Genomic DNA, 12,713 nt, shown 5'->3' with positions numbered 1-12,713 from the left:
CCGGCTGGACGGAGCTACACCTTTCCCGGATCGCCGTCATGGAAGCTGCCGATGGGAGCTCAAGGACGATGCCGTGTTGAAGGAAACAGAAAAAAAAAAGGGGGCGGGGGTGAATGCCCTCAGTCTGGGCGTCACAGGAAAACAAAGCGAATGAAACGGCCAGAAATTGGCTGAGAATTCCGCACACCGCATGCACGCAAACGAAAATCAATAGCTCAATACTGTAACACATTAAATCATTGAGGAGAAAAAAATGCATTGCCGTGACCAGGATTCGAACCTGGGTTATTGCGGCCACAACGCAAGGTACTAACCACTATACGATCACGGCTGCCCGGCTGGACGGAGCTACACCTTTCCCGGATCGCCGTCATGGAAGCTGCCGATGGGAGCTCAATGACGATGCCGTGTTGAAGGAAAAAGAAAAAAAAGGGGGGGGGGGGGGGTGAACCCTCATTCTGGGCGTCACAGGACAACAAAGCGAATGAAACGGCCAGAAATTGGCTGAGAATTCCGCACACCGCATGCACGCAAACAAAAATCAATAGCTTAATACTGTAACACATTAAATCATTGAGGAGAAAAAAAATGTATTGCCGTGACCAGGATTCGAACCTGGGTTATTGCGGCCACAACGCAAGGTACTAACCACTATACGATCACGGCTGCCCGGCTGGACGGAGCTACACCTTTCCCTGATCGCCGTCATGGAAGCTGCAGATGGGAGCTCAAGGACGATGCCGTGTTGAAGGAAACAGAAAAAAAAGGAGGGGGGGCGGGGTGAATGCCCTCAGTCTGGGCGTCACAGGAAAACAAAGCGAATGAAACGGCCAGAAATTGGCTGAAAATTCCGCACACCGCATGCACGCAAACAAAAATTAATCGGTTAATACTGTAACACATCAAATCTTTGAGGAGAAAGAGAAGGCATTGCCGTGACCAGGATTCAAACCTGGGTTATAGCGGCCACAACGCAAGGTATTAACCACTATGCGATCACGGCTGCCCGGCTGGACGTATGCCAGCGTTCAAAAAACCGGGGCGGATCTCGGAGCAACGGAACCGGCTGGCAAAAGTGGATCAGCGAGAGCGAGCGTCGCACAAGACGAACCGATCACAACAAAACTAAAAAAAAAAGTAATTGCCCCAACGCGTCGGAGCGGCTCTGTTACCTGCAGCGCATCAACTGAACACAGACACAACCACACAGACGTGGAGAGTGTAGAAGTGCAAAGTGTGACCTATTTAATGCTACAGAAGAACAGTGAGCTTCTCTTGACGAGCAACACAGTTGGGGGCACATGTTTGAAGTCTGTGCAGCTGCATCCCGGCTCTTTCGGGATTGAACGATACGACATGGTTATTTCTTTTCTTGTATTTCTGCCAAAGCACTTAAAGGCCCGAAACTGGCTTTGCTGAGAGCGTCTCGCCCGCGCTGACGGTCGTCGTGAACCAGTCGTCGTCATGCCGCAAACGTTTCTCTTGAAAACTTTCTTGAAAAATACGCATGAATTTCAGATGTAAACGGCAGTACAATACAACATTTATGAAGACTTATTTGAGAAATTGCACCTCTCGACAGCTGAACATTAAAAAAGAAGAGATACACCAAATGCACTTCTTTAAATTTCTTAGAGGAACTGGCTGGCGTCAATGAGACATTTTTGTTGGTCGGGTGCTGCCGTGTGTTTTGTGCATCAAGAGAAACCTCCTTATAACGAACTAGGGCAGAACAAACTAATGGATATAAAGAAAAAGGTCAAACCAGACGATAGATCGTGGTGCAAGCCACTTCGACGCATACTGACCACCCGAGCTTATCATTGGGTGCGAGTGTTCGAGTGCTGTGCGAGTGTTCTCAGCGAAACTACACGGCTTTTTCATGAAGTGTACGCGCACAGCGACGATGTTTACGCGGGCGGTTTGAGTCGATTTGATTACCAAGGCAGAGCAAAGCGGTGCCTTGTTGGGGCGCCTTAATCTTGGAGCCCCAATTCTGAAGCTTCTTATATGCTATTGCCATGGCACAGCGAGTCGTACTTAAAGCGTAGGCCATGCGCCACCAACAGTGAGCAGCCATAAACGTGGAGTTCGCAAAAGTAGCAGCGTGGGCGCTGAAGGCGCTTCACGGAACAGCGCGTTCTATATGCAAGCAAACTTCATATTTATCAGCAGGTGTCGAGATTACAGCTAAGCACACCACAGGCTCGATCCTTCGCGGTCGGCAATGTGCCTACCACTTACTAAACTGTATCCAGTTTCTGAACAGTATTGCGTAGCAGATTTACGTAGACAGAATTTATGAACTCTAGTTTTCAATGTCGCCCGTTCTTTTATAAAGTAAGATGAAGTGCCGCGATACCTATGGGAGTATTCTGGTATAGCAGTGCGACAAAGCCGCTGTAGAAGTATTCCTCAGACAACTACGCAAAAAAAGACGAGAAACACTTTGGATTCAATGCCATCAATGTACACTGGCCGATACAAAATTATATGTGTTCTCAGTGCTATCGCAATATGCCCCGACATCACTGCACTGAGTACGACTCGGTTGCGCAGTCAAGAAAAAAAAACCCTACAGCTACTTCCACCTTGTTCAGATCTCGCTTCGGCTAGCGCGTAGTGATTAGAAACTGTAGTTCTTATGAAAAAAAGAATGGAAGGAAACAGCTTTTACCGCTAAGCTTTAAACTTTGCTGACGAATATTTATGCGGGCTTCGCTGAACGCACAATTTATTACCTTTGCGTGACGTTCTTGGGGAAGAATGTACGGCATACACTGAGATTGCAGCAGCTCGCACCGTCTTTGTCAATGTCGATGCTGCAGACCTCATGTTCATCACGTTACACGGAACTCGAAAACATCGCGAAGCTTTATGAACCTTCGGATAAGAGTTATTAGTACGATGTCATTCCTCTTAAAGCAGAACTTTGCTTCGCGCGTACATTTAAAATGAATATAGTCACTGGTTTCGCTAGGCGCGCACACAGCAACATCAAAAAATGACAATTTGATTTTCATTATCTTCGAGATCCTTAAGCTGCAATTACAATAACAACGATGTGCTTCTAAAACTGATTATAGGCTACAGATTTCAAAGCAGAGCACGCGCTCACCAATCCTTGCGATTGCCTTTGGTGCAAAGCGCACGCATGCGCCGTCCTTGGATAAATTTTATGAACTTTACCTAGGCTTTCAGCATTCAACGCTGATACTTTTATTGACTGTGCGGACACTTGAGACGTGCGTATAGTTACATGCACGTTCTGTCCCTTTATTCGCTTGTAGGGTGGTCATTTCTTTGTTTGTGCGTTGTGTTGCTTCGCACACGTAGTAATTCTGTGGATTAAAACTAACGCATCCTACATTGCTATCGTCGTATCAGATAATAAACAAAGCACCGGTTTCTAACCGTCATGACCCACTGCGCCCAGACTATTCCGGCACAGGAGCTATGTAGCCAATGTTGTTCCAGCAAATAAAACCAATGAACGCCTATTAAAAAAAAAAACAACTAAAAAACTTGCCGTGACCAGGATTCGAACCTGGGTTATTGCGGCCACAACGCAAGGTACTAACCACTATACGATCACGGCTGTCCGGCCGGACGGTGGGCAGGGAGAGAAAAACCGGGCGGAACCGCACAACAACCCGACAGGCGGGCGAGAAACTAGGTCGCCGCGAACGGTGCGCAAGATGAAAAAAAAAAAAAACTTAAAAGCATAACAGAAAGAGAAGTCCCGAGGAGCGGCCGTATTGGCATTGCGTGCCCATATTGCTTCAGCGTTGCGCTCCCGCAGCCTCCGAGCTAGTTAAAACAGAGACTTAAGATATCTTGATTGATTGATTGATTGATTGATTGATTGATTGATTGATTGATTGATTGATTGATTGATTGATTGATTGATTGATTGATTGATTGATTGATTGATTGATTGATTGATTGATCCGTGGCGTTTAACGTCCCAAGAACACTGTACAGGGGGCTACGGGAGACGACGTACAGTGGAGAACCCCGGTTTAGTTTTCACCAGCTGTGGTTCTTTGACGTTTGCTTAAATTGTAGCGCACGACTAGCGCATCCGCATTTCGCACCCCTTCATATTTCTGCCACCACGGCAGGAAATTTCTGCGTTGGCACAGGTTTGAGTGCACTAATGTCGGCGTGCGAAAGCGCCTAACAGCGTCGTACTTTTCTTTTTCCTATTTTTTTCACATTTCGCGTGCTTTTCTCGTAGCCCGAAGGAAAAAAAACAACAGCAACTTGCCTCAGCGAAAGTAATTAATTAGATATTCAGCAATCGGCTCTACAACTTCTATAGTTAAGGATTAGCGTATTAAGCAATCATTTAAATGTTTATTAATCACTATTGTTACCTAGTGCTATATTTGCTCACAATGAGAACATTTTGATCTGCTTAAGAGGACAGCGAACTATAACAATTTGGTTGCATTCTCACAATGCACACGTGGATTTCTTAAGGCTTGGCGTAAGCTAGCTGAAGCACCCTGTATAAGCCGGTACGCTCAGACGTTTAATTTTTCTTCGCCATATGTGAGCATAAAGCTGAGAATAAGGACTTGTCCTGATGACGACTTGATGACGACAACATTGCCACCCTCGTCAGTGTAACGGACAGGATGGTAATGTCAGTCCAATTTCGAGAGCCTAACTGATGTCCCAGAAGAAAGAGACAGGTATATTTATTTAGAGAGACAAATGTTCACTCTTTCGTCGAAATCCAGCAAATTTGAAACCATAGGGCAGCAAAATTAGGCACTGCGATAAATTAAGTACAGTTCACAGAGATATACAACGAAATTATTGATGTACCTAGCACTAATTAGTGACTAAAGAAAAAAGAAGAAAAAAATTGGCAGTGGCTTAGCTCGGCTATGCCAGGATATACGTAGCGAAAGCTAAGGCATAGCATGGTTAGGCTTGGTTAATATTGATTGCAAGTCCAGGTTAGTCTAGCTGTCTAGCTATGTTGCGGCGCTTAGCCAGTCGTTCGGCGCGCTCTTCGTCTGTTTCCTGGGCGATTCGTTTCCTCTTCATCTCGTTCCGATGTCGATTCCAGACCTCCTACTGCTTATCAGAATTGTCGCCGTCCATACTGCCGCCTCAACTGTGGTTGCGGCGCACGCGAGCTCTCCTTTTCAATCCTCGGACATGTTATTAGGCATGCGACGCAGTTGGCGAAGCAAGCGGAGGTAAGCGCAACGACGAGGAACGTGTGTGACGTCATACCAAACGGCGGAAACGAAAAGGCGTGGCGCTGCGCAGCGGCGGAACACCTGTGGTTCGGTGCTACTAGTGGCGCATGCGCAGTAGTGACTAGGGAGCTAGAGAGAGAGAAATATCCGCGGCGAGGCGCGCGTTGTGACGTCATGTGCCTCCTCGGAGCACCGCCAGGGCGAAATCGCAAGTTCCCGGCCAGTAAAGCTTTCGCTTAAAAAAGCTACACAGCTGCTACACTAGACACGACATGGGTAACCTGGCCACTATGTACACAAGGACCGACAAGAATTAGGGGATCAGAGCGGCTTCATTCTCGGTTAGTCACAACCATCAGGAGATACAGGCAGTGAAGCCAAAGAAAGCGTAGAGCAAAGTAATTGTTATGTTTAATTAAAATGTAGAACTAAAAAGGTAAAGCAAGCTATAGTATACGAAACTATAACTTGCCGTAGGAGAGAGGAGAGCGCACATCTTCCACAATTCGCATGCAATGCTTTGCGAATACATTCGCATAATGTATCCTATGTACACTACAGTTGTTCTATACATCTTCAATTACAAAAGCCCCATAACGCCAGCGCATACGGTAAATATCCTTTCAGAGTGCACAACCGACGACGGTCGTTTACTTCACACCTTGCAATGCTTTACTGAAGGAAAAGCAGGGAATAAATAAATAGGGTACACGCAGATTAGAAGTTGCCGAACGCCTGTCAGTAAACCAATAGACGCAACAGACCCAGCTGTGTCGCTATCAGGCACGGAATACACCGCGTACAAAGGCGAAAAAAGAAGCGCACAGTATCACATCGTCCCTAACACTTCTTTGTAGTGCAGGCATCAGGGTGAAAAAAAGTTTGAAAAGCATTATGCCGGGACGAGGATTAGAACCAGGGTTACTGCTGCCACAACGCAAGGCACTAACCACTATACAATCACGGCTGCGCAGGAGGATGGAAATGGTCTTTTCCCTGATCACCCTCATGGAAGCTGTCGATTGGTGCTCGATGCAAAGGCCACGGCGTAGGAATCTAGCAAACAAGAACCGCAATGAAGAAGGGCACGAAAGGAAAGTACAGCGAATGAAACGGGCACGAATCAGCTGCAGATTCCACGCGACTGTCAGTGAACCGTGAATAAAAACCGGTATACCTGACCCTGATGTTTCGCGTTAGTGTGTAGGTATACGAAGAGTGTGACTTGCTACAAAAAATCAAATAATGGGAACGAAAAAAAAAAACTATGCCGTGACCAGGATTCGAACCTGGGTTATTGCGGCCACAACGCAAGGTACTAACCACTATACGATCACGGCTGCCCAGAAGGACGGAAATCGTCTCTTCCCTGATCACCCTCATGCAAGCTGTCGATTGGTGCTCAATGCAAAGGCTACAGCGTAGGAGTCTAGCGCACAAAATGCACAGTGAAGAAGGACACGAAAGGAAAGTACAGCGAAGGAAACGGGCTCGATCCTGCTGCAGATTCCACGTGACTGTCAGTTAACCACGAACAAAACCCGACCCTGATGTTTCGCGTTAGTGTGTGTAGGTATACGAAGAGTGTGACTTGCTACAAGAAATGAAATAATGGGAACGAAGAAAAAAAACTATGCCGTGACTAGGATTCGAACCTGGGTTATTGCGGCCACAACGCAAGGTACTAACCACTATACGATCACGGCTGCCCAGAAGGACGCAAACCATCTCTTCCTTGATCACCCTCATGGAAGCTGTCGATTGGCGCTCAATGCAAAGGCTACAGCGTAGAAACCTAGCGCACAAAATGCACAGTGAAGAAGGACACGAAAGGAAAGTACAGCGAAGGAATCGGGCTTGAACCAGTTGCAGATTCCACGCGACTGTCAGTGAACCGCGAATAAAAACCGGTATACCCGACCCTGATGTTTCGCGTTAGTGTGTAGGTATACGAAGAGTGTGACTTGCTACAAGAAATCAAATAATGGGAACGAAAAAAAAAACTATGCCGTGACCAGGATTCGAACCTGGGTTATTGCGGCCACAACGCAAGGTACTAACCACTATACGATCACGGCTGCCCAGAAGGACGCAAACCACCTCTTCCTTGATCACCCTCATGGAAGCTGTCGATTGGCGCTCAATGCAAAGGCTACAGCGTAGAAACCTAGCGCACAAAATGCACAGTGAAGAAGGACACGAAAGGAAAGTACAGCGAAGGAAACGGGCTTGAACCAGTTGCAGATTCCACGCGACTGTCAGTGAACCGCGAATAAAAACCGGTATACCCGACCCTGATGTTTCGCGTTAGTGTGTAGGTATACGAAGAGTGTGACTTGCTACAAGAAATCAAATAATGGGAACGAAAAAAAAAACTATGCCGTGACCAGGATTCGAACCTGGGTTATTGCGGCCACAACGCAAGGTACTAACCACTATACGATCACGGCTGCCCAAAAAGACGCAAATCATCCCTTCCCTGATCACCCTCATGGAAGCTGTTGATTGGTGCTCAATGCAAAGGCCACGGCGTAGGAATCTAGCGCACAAAATGCACAGTGAAGAAGGACACGAAAGGAAAGTACAGCGAAGGAATCGGGCTCGATCCTGCTGCAGATTCCACGTGACTGTCAGTTAACCGCGAACAAAAAACCGGTATACCCGACCCTGATGTTTCGCTTTAGTGTGTAGGTATACGAAGAGTGTGACTTGCTACAAGAAATCAAATAATGGGAACGAAAAAAAAAAAAACTATGCCGTGACCAGGATTCGAACCTGGGTTATTGCGGCCACAACGCAAGGTACTAACCACTATACGATCACGGCTGCCCGGCTGGACGGGTTCCCGCGTTCTAAAAACCGGGGCGGGTCTCGGAGCAACGAAACCGGCTCGCGAAAGTGGATCAGCGAGAGTGGAGTGCAATATGTAAAAACAAAAAAAAAAAAAAAGACGTACAGTCTTGAAGCGAAGGAGAGCTTTCGTTGCCACCAGCACCCGTATCGCCTGATTGTCACAGCTGTACCGCACGTCGCCATCTTTCGGGATCAAACGGAACGTTGGCTACACAGTAAATTGCCTATATGTATTTTCGTTTGTCGCTTAAGTCCAGTCCCATTTGAAAGGTGTGCCTCACGTCCGCTTCTTATTCATTTCTTGAACGCAACTGTAGGGATCAAATGTAGTGGAGAATGATAGACGTTTCAGATGGCACACGGAAAAAAACCTTATTCATATGGGTGTTCCTTTATTTCCTAGTTCCTTTATTTTTCAATGAACGTTTGTTTTAGTTCATGGCCGGCGTTCTATTTTTTCATTCGTGCCTCATTCGTGCCCAGATGAGATTCCGTCAGATCTTTGATATTAAATGGAAACATAATGTACAAGTGGCTGTCATCCTAAGGCCCTTTGTATGTATTGTCAGCTTGTTTATAGACAGTGTACGCAAGGAGCAAGCAATCAAAATCGGTGCGGTAGACAGCGCGCTTTGAACAGTAATATCCGGGCCCATGCGCAAAGAGCTGGTGAAGCGCCTGCCTGACCGGCACTTCTTTATTTTATTTTATATGCTGGCGATGCCCCTGGAAAGCCGGCGGTTCTTCTTCGTTACAGTAGAGGTTCTTCAATAAATACTGATACAGGTACTCTGAAATCTATTTTGTTTTTTTTTTCTGAAAATTAATATTTGGCACTTTCGTCCCTGCATGAATGCTCCCCAACAAGTAAAATACCTGCGTGTCGCCGTTTCTACTACGCCTAGAAGAAATGAGTGAAGTACCGGTTGACACCCACTTAAAAATCTCCTCTAATGCATTTTTACGCCTGATTCCAAGTCTTGTTCCACGTCAAAGCATTGTGACATTTTATTTCGTTTACGCGATTTTCATGCAGAATTGTACAGAAGAGGCGTAGCAACACTCTTGCAATCGGCTTTCCGGAAAATGGGCACTAATTTGATCTAGACAGTAGCGTTGTCACTGATGACAAGGAGCACGCTGTAAGGCGTGCGTTTCAAATACCGCGAGTTGACAGATAATTTTAAGATGTAGCATTGGCATAGCAGTCTACGTTTTATCTTCATTTTTGAAATGTTTTCACTAGGACAAACACCATAAAATATGGTTACACTTGTGCCAGTATTTCGAGATGCGTTTATCAGCATCTAACCATAAGTTTAAGGAAAACATGGATTTTTCGTATTCGCAACGTACAACAAAATAATGAGAAGTAACTTGCAGAGCGAGGTATTCGCAGGTCTCAAGAGAGTGTGAGCGGTCCCAAAAGCATGCCGCTCATTCTTGTCCACGGCAACATGAAGAACGATTAGTATAGACCATTCATTTTCGCTAATCATTCAATTAACAGTATTGATTATGCCAGTTTCATATAAAGCAATGTGTCACCGCGTTCTTTGAGAGCTGGTACATACGTACATAGACGTCACATTGACCCTTTCACATGCCAAGAAATGGGAAACAGAGTCCCGGGCAGCAGAGAATTGGGTTGCGTTATGAAATGAGGTATTCATATGCATAGGATGGCAGTCAACTGACGCAAGAAAGAAGTGTTAATTTTAATTGAAAGTGGTGGCTGAAGGCTTTCGTCCTGCAGTGGACATATAAGATGATAATGATGATGATGATAATGATGATTGGTGGAAGACTGAATCATTGTTGACATATTCCAGTCCGCTTCGGCGATGACAATGTGAAAAGTGAAACAGACAAGCAAGCGGTTGTAATTCTGAAACTGTTTCATGCTACACTGCAATAACGTGCTAACTTCAGCTGGTTGGTACATATCTGAATAAACTTGAAACAGCGCTGGATAACGGGACGTGACTGAGAGAGACGAAGCCCTGACTTTCAGCCAATAATTTATTTCTTGCGCAGACAGCGATATATAGAGGGCCTTGAATAGGCAGGAGGGAGAGGAGAACGTTACAGAGTAGGAATACATCGTCAGGAAAGTAGCGACTACGGAGAAGGTAAAAACAGCTCAACTAAATGGTCGCTATCATCCGCGAGCAAGATACGCGAGTTCCTTCGTGAGCAGCGATACTGAGGGCACACTCACGCACATATCGCTTTTCTTGTCGATGCGATAGGCCTCGTATATCTCACGCGCACGCTGGTCACCATAGCGCCTCAGTATTTTGCATTTGTCAAAGAATGGATGACAAGCACACCGGGAGCTGCGCATGGCTATGTGGCTGCCAAGACACCCCTTCATTAATTTTGAAAGTTCTCTGAAGTGGTCATTAACACAACGGCCATTTCGGCCGATGTAGCAAAGACCACACGCGAGGGAGATCTCGTACACTACGTTGTGGCAGCAATCAACCAGCTTTTTAGTCTGTTTCTTATCACACGTGCGGTGCCCCATGTATTCCCTATTCGCTTTTTGGCACATACTGGATATTTTTTTTTTTTTTTGCCGGACAGACAACTCTAATGCACGCCTTATGTGCTACCTTTCTTATACAACAAGATACCCGGTGCAAATAGGTAATAACCGCGGTTCGTGAATGCGAACTTTCCTCTTTTTAATCGTTACGTTTGTCACGCCTTGGCTGTTTTAAGTCTGCTAAAACACGTTCGGCAATGGTGGACAGTAAATTGCCCGGGGAGCCTGTCATTGGCAGTCTGAGCACCTGGGAATTAAAACTGCTGCGCATCGTGTGAATGCACGACCGGGACAAGTTAGCCCCTAAACAAGATTTGGCGATCCCAGGCTTAACAAGTTCCGAATGCGCCGAGCTGTAAGGTAGGAGGCTCTTCTTGGAGCGAGGGGCATACTGCCAGCGTACATGTTCAGATAAAAACAGTTCAAGGTCAAGGAACCTAAGTTCGTTATTATCGGGATATTCAGTAGTTATTTCTAGTTTCTTCATGCAGGAATAAAACACGTCAACAATTTGTCCAGCCCAAAGCTCAGTGCCACAGGTGTTAGATCTGCAAACAACTAAAAAGTCGTCTACAAATCTGAACACTTCTACAGGGCTTGTCTATTGCAGGCATTCCATGAGGCAGCTGTCATAACTCGCGAAAAGAACGTCACTAAGCATCGGAGCAAGACACGAGCCTTCGCATGCACCGTCTTTTTGAATAAGAAGTTTCAGATTTTTATGCGATTTTTTAGTTTTTTACAGACGTAACACCTGGGACACTCGGCGTTGTGCTGGACAAAGTGTTGATCTATTTCGTTCCTGTATGAAGAAACTAGAACTAATTACTGAATTTCCCGATAGTAACAAACTTAAGCTCCTTGACCCGGAACTGTTTTCTTTATTCTGACCATGTGTGCTGGCAGTATGCCCCTCGCTCCAAGAAGAACCTCCTGCCTTACAACTCGGCGCATTCGAAACTTGTGAAGCGTGCGATTGCCAAATCTTGTCTTGGGGCTGCCTTGTCGTTGTCGTGCCTTCACACAATGCGCCGCAGATTTAATACCCAGGTGCTCAGACTACGAATGGCAGGATATCCGGACAACTTACGGTCCACCATTGCCGAATGTCCTTTAGCAGACTTAAAATAGCCAAGGCCTGACAAACGTAACGATCAAAAAGGGGGAAGCTCGCATTCAAGAACTGCGGTCATTCCCTACATGCACCCAGTCTGTCATCGTACAAAAAAGTAGCACATAAGGCAGACATTAGAGCAGGTTCTTTGTTTTCTTTCTTTTCTTTTTTTGCAAAAAAAAAAACAAGTTATCCAGTATGTGCCGAAAAGAGAATGAGGAAGACGTGGGGCCCCGTGCGCGTGATATGAAACAAACTAAAATGCCTGTTGATTGATGCCACAAGATAGTGAACGAGATCCCCCTCTCCTGCCGTCGTTGCTACATCGATAAAACTGGCCGTTGTGTTAATGACCGCCTCAGAGAACATTCATATTTAATGAAGGCGTGCGTCGGCAGCCACCTAGCCATGCACAGCTCCCGGTGTGGTTGTTGTGCATTGTTTGACAAATGCAAAGTACTAAGGCGCTATGGCAACCAGCGTGCCCGTGAGATGCATGAGGCCCTTTGCATCGACAATAAAGGCAATATGCGCGTGAGTGTGCCTTCGTTATCGCTCCTCACGAAGGAACTCGTGTATCTTGCACGTGGATAATTGCGACCATTTAGTTGTGCTGTTTTTACATTCGTCATCGTCGCTAGCTTCCTGACAACGTGTTCCTACTCTGTTATGTTCTCTTCTCCCTCCTGCCTATTCAAGCCCCTGTATATATTGCTGCGTGCGCAATAAAATATTCGTCGAAAGTCAGCGCTTCGTTTGTCCTAGTCACGACCCGTTGTCCAGCCCTGTTACTCGTTTTCTTAATTCGTGTTAGAGCTCTTTGCCGTATACCACAAAAAAAAAAAAGAAAAGCAGACAGGCCATAGTGACTCGCCGGACTATCTGCGTAGCAATGATGATGTCCTGCAAGCACGCCGCACGAGCGATTTCGCAACGAAGTTCTGCTAGTCCACCCTTGCTCAGCACTTCGAAGCTA

General features: G+C 46.1%; 7 non-coding genes across 7 annotated transcripts; all 7 read right to left on the bottom strand.

Moving 5' to 3' along the window:
• Window positions 1-259: 259 nt before the first annotated feature.
• On the bottom strand, window positions 260-331 carry TRNAH-GUG (transfer RNA histidin (anticodon GUG)). The gene has a single exon. It is a non-coding gene; the product is annotated as a tRNA-His (tRNA).
• Window positions 332-594: 263 nt separating this feature from the next.
• On the bottom strand, window positions 595-666 carry TRNAH-GUG (transfer RNA histidin (anticodon GUG)). Its single transcript has one exon. It is a non-coding gene; the product is annotated as a tRNA-His (tRNA).
• A 2,860-nt stretch (window positions 667-3,526) lies between these two features.
• On the bottom strand, window positions 3,527-3,598 carry TRNAH-GUG (transfer RNA histidin (anticodon GUG)). The gene has a single exon. It is a non-coding gene; the product is annotated as a tRNA-His (tRNA).
• A 2,889-nt stretch (window positions 3,599-6,487) lies between these two features.
• Window positions 6,488-6,559, bottom strand: TRNAH-GUG (transfer RNA histidin (anticodon GUG)). The gene has a single exon. It is a non-coding gene; the product is annotated as a tRNA-His (tRNA).
• A 666-nt stretch (window positions 6,560-7,225) lies between these two features.
• On the bottom strand, window positions 7,226-7,297 carry TRNAH-GUG (transfer RNA histidin (anticodon GUG)). Its single transcript has one exon. It is a non-coding gene; the product is annotated as a tRNA-His (tRNA).
• Window positions 7,298-7,597: 300 nt separating this feature from the next.
• Window positions 7,598-7,669, bottom strand: TRNAH-GUG (transfer RNA histidin (anticodon GUG)). The gene has a single exon. It is a non-coding gene; the product is annotated as a tRNA-His (tRNA).
• A 304-nt stretch (window positions 7,670-7,973) lies between these two features.
• TRNAH-GUG (transfer RNA histidin (anticodon GUG)) lies at window positions 7,974-8,045 on the bottom strand. The gene has a single exon. It is a non-coding gene; the product is annotated as a tRNA-His (tRNA).
• Window positions 8,046-12,713: the final 4,668 nt, after the last annotated feature.

Source organism: Dermacentor andersoni, chromosome 3 (assembly GCF_023375885.2).
Source record: "Dermacentor andersoni chromosome 3, qqDerAnde1_hic_scaffold, whole genome shotgun sequence".
In the NCBI taxonomy this organism is placed as follows: Eukaryota; Metazoa; Arthropoda; class Arachnida; order Ixodida; family Ixodidae; genus Dermacentor; species Dermacentor andersoni.
This window is presented reverse-complemented; position numbering and strand designations above follow the sequence as displayed.